This window comes from Podarcis vaucheri (assembly GCF_965113315.1).
Source record: "Podarcis vaucheri genome assembly, chromosome: 2".
NCBI classification, from domain to species: Eukaryota; Metazoa; Chordata; class Lepidosauria; order Squamata; family Lacertidae; genus Podarcis; species Podarcis vaucheri.
The window spans coordinates 52,994,504-53,008,432 of record NC_138760.1 but is presented as its reverse complement, the minus strand read 5'-3'; the positions used below and the strand labels follow the sequence as shown (position 1 = coordinate 53,008,432).

At 42.7% G+C, this 13,929-nt stretch overlaps 1 protein-coding gene across 2 annotated transcripts in view; it reads left to right on the top strand.

The window, feature by feature from the left end:
* The window catches only part of SLIT3 (slit guidance ligand 3), a 413,252-nt gene that overhangs the window by 391,385 nt on the left and 7,938 nt on the right, over positions 1-13,929 (top strand). The gene's annotated exons all lie outside the window — the stretch shown is intronic.

Sequence of the window (13,929 nt, the reverse complement as noted above, 5' to 3'; positions counted from 1 at the left end):
CAGCTGAAGAATGTCAAAAGGCAGGGGAAGGTGGGAGGAGCTTCTAAGTGAATTAGATTCCCACCCCCACGAAGGAGAGGGGTCCAGAAGGAGAAATTTCCGGCTCCTTGTGCTTCCTATTATGCAAATGGCCATGTTTGCAGAGAAGTAGATCTTGGGTACTATTAAGAAAAATGTGTATTGTTGTGACTCTGCTGATAGGACACACCTCTATAATTCTATTATTCTATGGCTTCAAAAACTGGGGAGATCCTGCCTGTGCCAAGCCGTCCCACCAGTGATGGGATCTTTGTGTGTCATGAGGCAGAAGGCACAGGCAATACTCTGTTCATTTAAGGTGTACAGTTATTGAATGTGCATGCAAGTCAGCAGTATCACCCACAGCACAATATCAAGCCAATCCAGACTACAATTGTACCACAGTAAGAGAGAAAGAAAATCTGCACACAAAGCAGGTGGCCCAAGAAGTTTAGCCAAGACCCTAAGCGTATATCACTGATGATAAGATATTTTACAATAAAGAAATTAAGTATGCAGAAGATTTTCTAGAAAATTATTTACCCATTTTAAAGTTTAGAGAGCATAATACCAGAGTGAGGGATGAGGAAAGTAGCACACATTGGCCATGTTTGGATCAAGTGCTAAATCCCGGCTTCCTTCTTTGTAAATAAGCTGCATCAAGTCTTGCTATCCCCTGCCACCCACCCAAACTCCCACACAGCCAAGAGTAGGACTTTAACCGTGTTTACTTTAAATTTTAAAAAAATATTCTTTATTGAAATATAAAAAGTAATGTGTATATAATTTAGGGTTGCCAAAAACTTTATTATTTTGGAGAAAAGAAAAGCAGCTCAACAATTTTCCCAGTTTGTGTCCAGATTTTCACTTTTTGAAATATGACAACCCTAATATAACTGTAAGTTTCTCTGCCTCTCAGCTTGTTACTGCATCTCAACTGGGGATTGTAGTTTACACTAATTATGATTGGTTTAAACAAGCCAGCTTCATAATGCATGGTTTGAAGTTGGCTTGTGAAACTAATCAAAGTTACTGATATATCACTGTCCCTACTTCAGGCGCAAGGACAAGCTGAGATTCAGGGATTCCCAGACATGCAGCAGTAGGTAGGTAGGTTGTGAACGCAAGGCTCGCTATGGCTTGTTCAAGAATCAATTTATTTCCTGCTTTGCCAGTTCTGTCCTTTCTTTTTGGTGCCTCTTGCTTAAAGGGAAAGGACTTTCTAAAGATGTGAGCAGAATGGCAGCTCCTGTCCAGTCAGTGCCTTGCCTAGAATTTGCTCCACCACCACCTACCCTCCATCTTGGTAAAGCAGAGCCATTTGGAATTAGTTACTGCTCTATGGGGGCAGAGAAGTACATCCATGCCAGCATATTGGCACCAGCTACAAAGAGAACCTGAATTTAAAAAGAAAAGGGGGGATGTGAGAAAATGTTTTTATAACCTGCCCAATGTGCACTGATTTAAAATATGTTGTAGGGTTTGTGGAAGGTTATTTTCAAGATTGCTGGTGTTGCAAGAACTTCATCACAAGCCGTCACTGCTTAAACTTCTTTTAGCCAATTTCCCCTCTACACAGTTTCCAGAAAGAAACCAACCCCAGAATCTGATTTATGTCATTGTTTACTTTAGAACATGTAGAACGGTGAAGCTACAGATCATTCTAGCACATTTTTTTCAGGTATTGCTTCTTTCACTGTAGAATAGAAACTGTCTGGCCTACATGTTAGTCCCCACCAGTGGAACATGCCATATATGGAAACTAGCTTTTATATGACCAGATCACTTTCACAGCTGTAACTAGTGTTTTAACTGAGCTCCTTGGCACTGGGCATTTAGGATCAGTTTCAGAAATCAATATTAGGGCCTTGGAACAAGTGTGCCCTCAACATGCTTCATTAGCTGGGGCTATTTCTTTCTACTTTCATAAACAGGTTGGCCAAGGTAAAGGGTATCTTCAAATATTTGATTTGTGCTTTTCCATAGCCAGCATCTAGGGTTAGACGAGTGTGTCTTGAACCCAGCACCTCTGTATCACAGATACAATTACATAGTTCTTCTTTACTTAATACAGTGGTGCCCTGCAAGACGAACGCCTCGCAAGACGGAAAACCGGCTAGACGAAGGGGTTTTCCGTTTTGGAGGCGCTTCGCAAAACGAATTTCCCTATGGGGTTGCTTCGCAAGACGAAAAAATCTTGCGCGTCCCCGCGGGTTTTTTCCGCTCCCCCCCCTTTTCCTAAGCCGCCTATCAGCTGTTCCGCTGAAAAACCCGCTTAACAGCTGATCACGGAAAGCCGCTAGACCACTGTAGCGCTAATCCACTAGGTTGTCAATGGGCTTGCTTCGCAAGACGAAAAAACCGCTAGACGAAGAGAATCGCGGAACGGATTCTTTTCGTCTTGCGAGGCACCACTGTACCAGGAAGAACTATGTTCATTCATATAGCTCTGCTATATTCACAGCAGTTCGATCTGATGGTTTTCTACTTTAAGTATACAGAGTGATGTCAAATGAGAATGAATTGTGATTGTTCAGTATGTGCACTATGTGTTCAGCAGCTGCCTTGTATAATGTGCACAATAGAAAGAATCCATCTTTGGATTTTGCTGATTCATGTTTGCTCAGAAGCAATGTGGAATATCTGAAATTCTTTGGGAATTCATTTCAGATCTCCTCAGCCTTATAACTTGGAGTGGAAATGTCAAAGTTTGCATTAATGTTTTCCTGGGCACTCAACATAATGTCAGGTAGAAGTCAGTAAATATATTTTAGTGGAGATTACATAAAGTATATTGCCATTTATTGCTAACTTTGAAAGAGAAGGAAATTAACTAAAGAAAACATTTCAATCAAACCTGAGCTGTTTTATCAGAAAAAAACATCCTAGGGATATGGGGTAGTTGGTAGAAATTTCAAAGCTAGGATTTTTAAAACATGCAAATATTTTATTACAAACATTTTCAAAAGACACTGCCTGTGTTGATATTTTCCCAATTTATATATAAGGCTTTTTTTTAAAGGGGGGTCTTATTCCTTCATTTAAAAATAAATAAATTTGCATTTGTAGACCAGATTCTTTTTCCTTAGCACTCTGCTTATTGCTTTATGTTTTGTAAGAATTTTAGTTAGGATAACAATTGTGATTCCATCTGACATTTGCAGGACAGAATTTCATATTCATTTATTTTTCTCCACTAGACAGTTTTGTTCTGTACTGTAACTGGAATGCTAAGCATCTTAAAATGGAACTTTACAGCCTATATCTTTTAGGAAAATATCCATTGTCAATTTAAAGTAATGTAATTCAGCTGACAAATGACTCCATTTACCATTCCCCATGAGAGTTTGTTTATGGTAAGTATTAAAAAGCTTTAGTGATAGTTTTAAATTTTCAGGCTCTGCATTTTCTGCAGTTAAAATTAGAGCAGAATGATGCACTGTTCAACCAAGGTCAGAAGCAGGCTACTAATCTGATCATTTTCACATAACTGGTTTTCCTACTATATGCAGAGGAGACAGTTGCATGGAACAGGGCTATCATTCTTTCTTTTTTCCTAGCATGGCTCATGTGCCCTACATCATGACCAGAAATTTGGTTGGGGATTAATTTTAGTATAATTGTTCTGTTCCTTTTTGTTGTTGTTGTTGTTTTATTGGTTCTGTATAGTTTGTGTTTTGTTTTTAAGGGGCAGGATCAGGGCTGCCTGGGAGTGGGGCCCCAGCCAACACGATGGCTGGGACAAGTTCCACAGGGGGGGGGAAGCACAGGGACATCCGATCTCGGTGATCATGGGCAGGAGGCGGAGTTACGCTAAGACCAGACCATGTCATTACCGAGGAGGCAGGTTTAGTCGTTGTTTGAAGACTATCCCTGCCTCCGGGTCTGGCCTTGACTGGATGGATACTGGAATCAACGGGAAACCCACATGACCTGAAGGTGTTGCTGTGTAATGCCAGGTCAGTGATGAATAAAACCACTGCCATCCACGACCTGATTGTGGATGGAGGATTTGACCTGGCATGTGTGACAGAGACCTGGTTGGAGGACGCAGATGGGCCTGTCCTTGCCGCTGCTTGCCCACAAGGTTTCTCTTACGCACAGCAACCCAGGTCATGTGGGCGGGGAGGGGGGGTTGCAGTGATTTTTAGGAAGTCACTAGCTTGCACCAGGCGTCCTACTGGGAAGATCCAGTTTTCTGAGTGCATGTTCTGGAAGTTGGGCAATAGGGGCAGTACAGGATTCCTTTTGGTATACCAACCTCCCTGCTGCACCAAGGATTCCCTGTCCGAGCTGCTTCAGGTCGTGGCGGATTTTATCCTGGAGACACCTAGTTTGGTTGTCCTAGTGGATTTTATCATCCATGCCGACACGACCTTACAAGGGGCTGCTCGGGACTTCGTGGAAAGCATGGCCTCCATGGGGCTGTCCCTGAATAAGTTTGGTCCAACTCATAGTCATGGACATGCCTTAGACCTGGTGTTCACCTCTAGTGACGTGGGTGATCTGACACTAAGTAAAAGTGAAACAAAAGAAGTGCCATGGTCAGATCACTTCCTGGTGCAACTGGACTTCTCTGCGACCCTTCCCCTCTGCAGGGAGGTGGGACCAATTTGATGGTCCGCCCCCGCCACTTAATGGATCCAAATGGTTTCTTCGGAGCTGAGGGCGATGAAACAATTGCTGAGACTGCTAGAGCGTCGGTGGCAGAAAACTCACTCCGAATCTGACCGGACACAGGTTAGAGCTCATCGTCGAGCCTACCAAGTGGCGATAGAGACGGTGAAGAACACTTTCTTCACCGCCTCTATTGCATCTGCAGAAAATAGTAGCAGGAGACTCTTTCAGGTGGTTTGCAATTTAACGGAACCACCTTTACCACCGGGGCCTTGTAAAGACCCCAAGATCTCCTGCAACGATTTTGCAAAGTTTTTTGCAGATAAAATCACTCATATTCAGAAGGAGCTAGACACCACCATGGGAGCAGGGCTGGGGCAGGAGAGTGCTAGAGCTCTGGTCAAGTTGCATGGAATCAATTTCAATCTGTTACCCCCGAGGATGTGGACAGGCTGCTTGGACGCGTGAAACCAACCACCTGTCTCCTTGATCCTTGCCCATCCTGGCTAATAAAAGCAAGCCGGGAAGGGCTGGGCGATGGGCTCTGTGGGGTGGTGAATGCTTCCCTCCGTGAGGGAACATTCCCAGATCCGCTGAAAGAGGCAGTCATTAAACCGCTTCTTAAAAAAACATCTTTAGACCCGGCCAGTATGGGCAACTATCGCCCAGTCTCAAATCTTCCATTGAGCGTGATTGAGCGTGTGGTTGCTGAACAACTCCAGGCACGCCTGGAGGATGCGGACCATTTGGATCCCTTCCAATCAGGATTCAGGCCTCATCATGGGACTGAAACTGCCTTGGTCGCGCTGGTTGATGATCTCTGGCAACCTAGGGACAAAGGTGAGAGTTGTTTCCTAGTTCTGCTGGATCTCTCAGCGGCCTTTGATACAATCGGCCATAACATCCTTCTGGACCGTGTAGAGGGACTGGGAGCTGGGGGCACTGTTATACAGTGGTTTCGCTCCTTCCTCCTGGGCCGTGTTCAGAAAGTGGACGGGGGTGAGTGTTCAGACCCCTGGGCCCTCACTTGTGGGGTGCCTCAGGGTTCCGTCCTCTCCCCCATGTTATTTAACATCTATATGAAGCCGCTGGGAGAGATAATCAGGGAGTTTGGACTGGGTGTCCATCAATATGCAGATGATACCCAGCTCTACCTCTCTTTCAAATCAGAACCAGTGAAGGTCCTGTGTGAGTGCCTGGAGGCGGTTGGAGGATGGATGGCGGCTAATGGATTGAAGTTGAATCCTGACAAGACAGAAGTACTGTTTTGGGGGGAGACGGGCTGGTGTGGAGGACTCCCTGGTTCTGAATAGGGTAACTGTGCCCCTGAAGGACCAGGTGCGCAGCCTGGGAGTCATTTTGGACTCACAGCTGTCCATGGAGGCGCAGGTCAATTCTGTATCCAGGGCAGCTGTCTACCAACTCCACCTGGTACGCAGGCTGAGACCCTACCTGCCCGCGGACTGTCTCGCCAGAGTGGTGCATGCTCTAGTTATCTCCTGCTTGGACTACTGCAATGCGCTCTACGTGGGGCTACCTTTGAAGGTGACTCGGAAACTACAGCTAATTCAGAATGCGGCAGCTAGACTGGTGATTGGGGGCAGTCGCCGAGACCACATAACACCGGTCTTGAAAGACCTACAATGGCTCCCAGTACGTTTCTGCACACAATTCAAAGTGCTGGTGTTGACCTTTAAAACCCTAAACGGCCTCGGTCCAGTATATCTGAAGGAGCGTCTCCTCCCCCATCGTTCTGCCCGGACGCTGAGGTCCAGCTCCGAGGGCCTTCTGGCGGTTCCCTCACTGCAAGAGGCCAAGTTACAGGGAACCAGGCAGAGGGCCTTCTCGGTGGTGGCGCCCGCCCTGTGGAACGCCCTCCCATCAGATGTCAAAGCGATAAATAACTACCTGACATTCAGAAGACATCTTAAGGCAGCCCTGTTCAGGGAAGTTTTTAATCTGTGATATTTTAGTGTATTTTTGGTTTCTATGGAAGCCGCCCAGAGTGGCTGGGGAAACCCAGCCAGATGGGTGGGGTACAAATAATAAATTATTATTATTATTATTATTATTATTATTATTATTATTATTATTATTTTCTTAACATAGGGCTGGGGACCCTGCAACCTGCAGGATGGATCAGACCTACCCCCCCCCAAAAAAAACCCCACCAGTTGAAGTAACCTGTCAAGAACCCTCTCTCTGGCCGTTCACTTTCAGAGCCGGTGAAAAGGGAGAGGTGCTGGACGTGCATGCATGCTGGGTGTATGTGTATGTAAGGTGGGGGGGAATACGGTCTGTATGTGTGGTGAATGCAGTGAGCATGTGCAAGAAGAAGAAGTTGTGTTCAGTGGCTACTTTGGCTATATTCACTGCTGGCATGTGAATATCAGAGGACTGAACAAACTTGAATGTGACTCTCTGGCCAAAAAGTTAGTAGCTTCTTGGTTAATGTAGTGGTTGGGAGTTACTCGTGCGTAATCCTGCTCGGTTTGAGCATCGGATTGCCTGGTTAAACCCTCCGGACTATGCAGCCCATATTAGCGTGGCTGCCCTTAGTCACTTGTAGAATCTGTCTGTGGGCGTTTCTTAAAGCGTTGCCAACATAAGAGTTGTTTGACGCCCAATCGTTTCCGCCTCTCACTGCGCGGGAGTCTCCTGCGCAGGGTGGGCATGGACAGCAGGGTGCTTGGGCTCTCCTCGCTAACTTCCAACGAAGAGTCCTGGAGCCCCTACGCCTCCCTGTCCCGTTGCTCTCCTGGATCCCTGGTGTTACACTCATTCTCTTCCCCTTCTTCCCGGCTAAGTCTCCCTCTAGCGCTTGGACCTTTCCCTGCAGAATCAGAGACCCTCTCCTTCTCCCGTGCCTCTGATGGCAGTTCCCTGACAGTTAAGGCAATTGTTAAGTTGCATTTTATGCAGTAAGCAACAAATAAATGCAATCAATAATAAAATAAAATGCAAAAACAAATACTTTAATAAAAGACCAGTTGGCAGCCTGTGAAGGTTATTTGCTTGCTGCTACTCCACTGGGAGCTCAAAATGTTTTATGGGTGTGCAGAATGATAACCCGTTCCTAGATCTCTCATCTCATTTCATCTCATATGAAACATAGAGCGGGTACTGAAAATTCACTGGAACAAATTTGGGGATTCCTCCTTGGATGAAAGACCTGAGGGAAAGTGTTTTCATCTGAGATATGCAAATTAGATGAAACATACACTCAGGTAGAAGAAATAACAAATCAGTTAAACTATCAACAAAGCAAATCATATGCATTTCAAGCTGCACTCTTCAGGAATACTTAAATAGATGTATAAATAAATGCAGTGCTTGCTCCGCTGATTCTGTTAATGAATGGTACTTTTAATGTATTGATTTGGGGTTTATATTATATTTCTCTTTCCTTTCTAAGTAGCTTGATTATTTATTTGAATTGGAGAAAGGGATGGAAGTATTAAAATGATAACTACACATTATATTAAGCACATGATTTAACTGGACATTCTGTTTGTTTAACAAAAGCAGCTGTGATCTGGTTTAGGACTGTAGTAAACAGGGAGATGAGATTTAACCCCTTTCATCCCTGCAGCATTATCCTGCAAAAATATAACCACATAACAGATTAGAATGGGTATCCCTCCAGATCATATTATTCTGTACAGATATTGTGTAATATATTATTTAAGGTATGCTTAAACAGACATGCATGCTGCTAAAATGTGAGCGTTCTTGCATATAATTTTTTGGGATGCATTAGCTTTTTGAGACATACATTGCCCTCTAGATCTCCATGCAAGTAACTGAGAAATCCTTTTTATTTGCTTGATTTCTTTTAGCTCTACTGGAAATGTTGAACCTTGGGCAGCATGTTGCCACCCAACTAATAAAGAGAAAACAATTTCATTTCCTGGCTAGCTATCTGGTTTCTAAAGAGACAGCAGAGTGATTTTTTTTTTTCAGCTTCCAGTTTCAGCTAAATATCTTCATTTTTCTGCTTTCCATTCAAAGCTGGGAACATTTTTAATTATATCTGGCACTAATCACTGTCAACAGAGTATCTCCAAGTGAATAAAGCAGGTGCATGTCTTTTCAGAAGAAGAAAAAGTTATTATAAACCACTTCTGGATTAAAAACTTCCTTTTGAATACATTTACATTTTCCCCCTTTAGTCTTAATCATTATTTCTGTATTGATCTGTACTATGCAAACAAATTTAAGTCCTAGCCACTTACGCCTATTTCAATCCTGAATGTAAAAATGCTGGAAATAGTTTCTTGCAAATATTATATAGGAATGTCATTCTTGCCTTATATTTGGTAACAGAAGCTGTTACCAAATAGCTGTTCCCTATGGGTCAAATTACATGTGACATTTAATCATGTGAAAGCTGTCCCTGAGGTTTATGGTTCTTTGCTTAAGTCTTATGTCAGACATTCAAATGGGAAGAAGGAATGCTTATCTCTCTCGCTTTTTCTTCTCAAAATTTCCCCCACTCCTTTTTTTGCCTGGGGTGGGGAGCAATACCATATGAAAAACTGACTAAGCATCATATATAATTTGAGGAGTTTTCTTTCTTTTTTTTAACCGAGTAACTGACCACTGCATCAATTGAAGAGTATAGACTGGTGACTGGGGGTGGCTGCCAAGACCATATAACACCGGTCTTGAAAGACCTACATTGGCTCCCAGTACGTTTCCAAGCACAATTCAAAGTGTTGGTGTTGACCTTTAAAGCCCAAAATAGCCTCGGCCCAGTATACCTGAAGGAGCATCTCCACCCCCATCGTTCTGCCCGGACGCTGAGGTCCAGCGCAGAGGGCCTTCTCAGTAGTAGCGCCCGCCCTGTGGAATGCCCTCCCATCAGATGTCAAAGAGATAAACAGCTACCTGACATTCAGACGACATCTGAAGGCAGCCCTGTTCAGGGAAATTTTTAATGTGTGACATCTTAGTGTATTTTTGGTCTTTGTGGAAGCCACCCACAGTGGCTGGGGAAACCCAGCCAGATGGGCGGGGTACAAATAATAAATTATTATTACTATTATTAAGCATTATAGTTATTATTGCAAGTTAGCTCAGACTAAGAATCCTAGCAACCTCTAGTCAGGAAAATAATTGCTGGGTATAGGAGACAACAGAGGGAAACTAATGTTTATGTTTGTAAGGGAGACAAGAGTATGTTCATTGCATGTTGAAGTCATGTTGTTCCAGACCATGTTTATTGCTTGTCTGGTGCACTTTATTGAAAGATACTAACAAGGATGGGGAACCTTTTTCAGTCTGAAGGCCACATTGCCTACTGGGTATTGTTCTGGGGGCTACATGAGAATACACCAACAAACCTGACCTTGAGCATAGATTTATTCCATTTAGCTTTCAGTTCTCAACTTGGGTTCCAGGGAGCAGAGTCTGTGCTTCTTTCTGAATACTGTATCTGTTTAAAGAAATTCCTGTTGTGGATATCAGTCCACAACAAAGGAAGGGTGAAATATGTGTGCGAATAAACCAATAACAATAATAAATAATTCCACCCTCATTCTATCATAGTCCTGGTTACCCAGTTCTGTTCTTCCATGAAAATGTCGATGAATCACAAATTTGTTTTGACACATCAGTTTAATACAATACCTCCCTGAAAACTGGAATAGGGTCGCTGGATGTGATAACTGCTGGTGTCAGCTACTTTCCATACATTTTGTGTGTGTGTGTGTGTGTGTGTGTGTGTGTGTGTGTGTGTTGGAGGGGGGTCATTTTATAGGCAGATAGAACAACATCCTTTAAAAAGGCAAATCTAATGCAACTATTTTGAAGTGTGTTTATATTTCAATGAGGTTTTTTTAAGCATATATTGTGAATTCCAGAAGAATGGTTTCAAACAAGGCAGATTCCACTTATTGTACAGCATTTTAATAGTTTTACTGGAACTTAGCCCAAAGTAAAAACTTGAGGACTGTTTCTAATTGGTTGGCAGAAAGTTGCTAAGACAAGCTTTGGCTTTATGAATCCAAACACAAAGTTGGTGCTGATCCAATTCCTATTTTAAATTCCCCCTCTTTCTCTCTCTCACACGCACATACACACATTGCTATTTCTTATTTAATTTCTTATCAAAATAATCCTTGAAAAAGTGCTAGATGTGTTTGCAATCCTAGATCATTTACAGATGTTCGGATCTTATTACATTTTCCCTTTGACAATTGTACAGCTCAGTTTCATTCTTCTCAGTTCCTAGAAAGCTTTAAGTTTCGTGGTACTTTATCCTGCCCCAGCTCAATTTTTCTGCCAAGCTGTTTACATTTTGATTTGAGATGATCGGGTAGTTCACTGTGTAAATATGAAAGTCACCATCACCCTTTGCCTGAAATTGCCTTTCAGTAATGCTCTACTGCCACCTAGAAGTCAAATGTTAGACTGCACCTTAATTGCATACTATGCAACTTCATTTCCCAAGACTGTGTACTTGACAAAATCACCTATGTCAACAATAGTTTTCACTGACTGTATCTGTCTGAAGACAATGCATACACTAGCATTGACAGTATTCTGATTTATGCTAGATATTGACTTCATCAGTTTGGTAGCTAATTCAACAAATTATTTGCCTTATTCGGGTAGTTGCACAACTTGAAGAGGAAGAGCAATGTAGTGCAAATAAATCCTTGACATAATGCACTGTTTTGAGAGAATGGTCTGAAAACCACCTGGTTGACAACTGACCTCCCATTTTCACAAAACCCTGTCACCATAGGCAATAGCCCTCTTCTCCCTTCAAGGCACAGTCAGTGTGCACTGTTGGCCCAACTGTGATGCACTGTTCAGTGTCTGTGGCTTTCTTCCCTTCATCTCTCGCCAAGCCACTGTCTCCAACTGTCTCAGACGATTGTTGACTCCCCTATAGCAGCAGCAAGCCAGGCTCTCTAGGAAGAAACATTCACATAAGCACTTATCATCTTGAAAGGGAATCCTTTCTTGGAATCCAGAGTTGTCTTTTTGAGGGTACAGCAATTGTATTTAACAAAATGCAATTTTTCAAGTGCTCCTTGGAGCATTAGTAGGATGGTCTTTAATTATACATTATCAGCTTTAAAACTCTGGGGCACAATCCAACCAGAGTCCCATTTATATGTCCCATTGGTTTATATCACATAGGCTTGATCATACATTTAGCTTTCCCATTGAATGCAATGGAGATTACATGCTTAACTTGGACTGGATCATGCCCTTATCGTCCACTCTTTTTCAATAAAGTTTAAGTAAATGCTATTTCACATCGAATGGCAGACCACCACAATGCTTCATCACAAATTGCTTTTGAATCTCACTTTCTCAGTTTAAAAGAAACCGTTTTCCATGTGGCAGGCAGGTGCTACTGCCTGGTAATGTTAAAGCTATGGACAGAGGCCATGATTGCAGCTATGATACATTCACACTAATAGTTTCCTGCATGTCAGTGTCTCTCTGGTGGATAGGCATCATCCATCACTTGTAGTGGTTGGATGTTTTGTTACCTCTACAATATCAAAAATCATTTAAAGAATGATTTGGCAATAGTGGCAATAGAAGTAAAAGCTATGCACTTCAGAATAGCTACTGCTGACGCTTGAGTCAGAAATAGCTGATCATTTCCTTTTTAAATGCAGCATATTTCTTTATTTGATGAAGTGTGTACTTCAGAATAGTGGTAAACAGTAAAATGAGGAGCAGTCCGTTGTTTAATCCACACTGAAGGATGATGAGAAGTAAAATGCTTTGCCGAGAGTGTTTGCCTTCAAATACATGTTATGTATTACCACATTTTCAGCAATAATAATAATAATAATTTGTACCCCACCCATCTGACTGGGTTACCCCAACAGCTTAATTTGTGTAAATGGTAACGGTAAAGGACCACTGAACGGTCCAGTCAAAGGTGACTTTGGGGTGCGGCACTGATCTCTGCTTTCAGGCCGAGGGACCTGGCGTTTGTCTACAGACAGCTTTCTGGGTCATGTGGCCAGCATGGCTAAATCACTTCTGGTGCAATGGAGTACCGTGTCAAAAGCCAAAGCACATGGAAAGGCCGTTTACCTTCCAGGTGCAGTGGTACCTATTTATCTACTTGCACTGGTATGCTTTGGGTGAGGTGGGGATGAGGTGGGACAGAGCAACAGGAGCTTAGCCTGTTGTGCAGATTCGATCAGGATGCCCAAGAGGCTGTGGCCACAGCACCACCCGTGTCCCCATTGTGTAGTTTTTATAGTCAGGGCATCCAGGTCAGTTTGGACTTCTAGACCGGGTCCTAGATTTCTGATTGTTACAAGTTTTGGGTGAAAACATTTTTATTATTGGTTATGATGTCCTCATCTATTAAACTGCTAGACAGACATTACAAAGATTTTTTTTAAAAAAAGACTGGCTATGACGACAGACTTAAAGTCTAATTAAAGACAGAACACACTGGAGGCAAATGAAGCAAGGGAAAGGGACTTTTCATCTTGTCAGAATTCTGTTACTAAAATTTAGAAATATGAGCCCAATCAGGGCTAAAAAGATTTTTGAAATGGAAAACTATTTAAAAATTAGAATTTTTAATAATGTTGAAATATTTTTTCCATTTTATTCAAGTAAAATTCAAACTTTCTTATGTGCTCTACCAAGACATATGGGCCTCTATATAATCCTGTTAATCAGAGCATTTAAAACTTAATCTCAAAAGGCCATATGCTGCAGAGGACCCAGTGATTTATGTCTGTGCACTCTGGCCAGAAATAAAAACCAGCAGTGCTAAATACTGTAGTGTTATCTTCTGACAAATGACTGTGGTTTTGACTTCTTCAGATAAGAGGGCTGAGTTGGGAGAAGGGAGACTGTTGCTGTATACATCGATTCTACCTCAAAAGTTCAAAGGTCATTAATTATGCTGCCTCAGCTCAAAGAAGCAGCTCCTCCCATCACAAGAATTTGAGTGGCTGTGTTTATACCACCACATGGAAGTCCCAGTTCACACACCTGACAATACCAGCTGGTTCATATGCTTATGCAATAGTTGTGCGTGTGAAGCCCAACATGTTTTGAGAGTCAACGGGTATTCTCCTGACCTGGCCTATGTAATAGCCCCAGTGAGAAGAATCAAATGTTATTTTTCACCCTATCACATTAGAACTATCAGCACATCCCGCTGAGGTTTCAGCTGGAGTCCATTTCTCTCTGGCAAGCTTTACAGTAAGCTTTCATAAGTGCTGCTATTACCATCACCACATGGCTTAGATCAGGCATAGGCAAACTCAGCCCTCCAGGTGTTTTGTGACTACA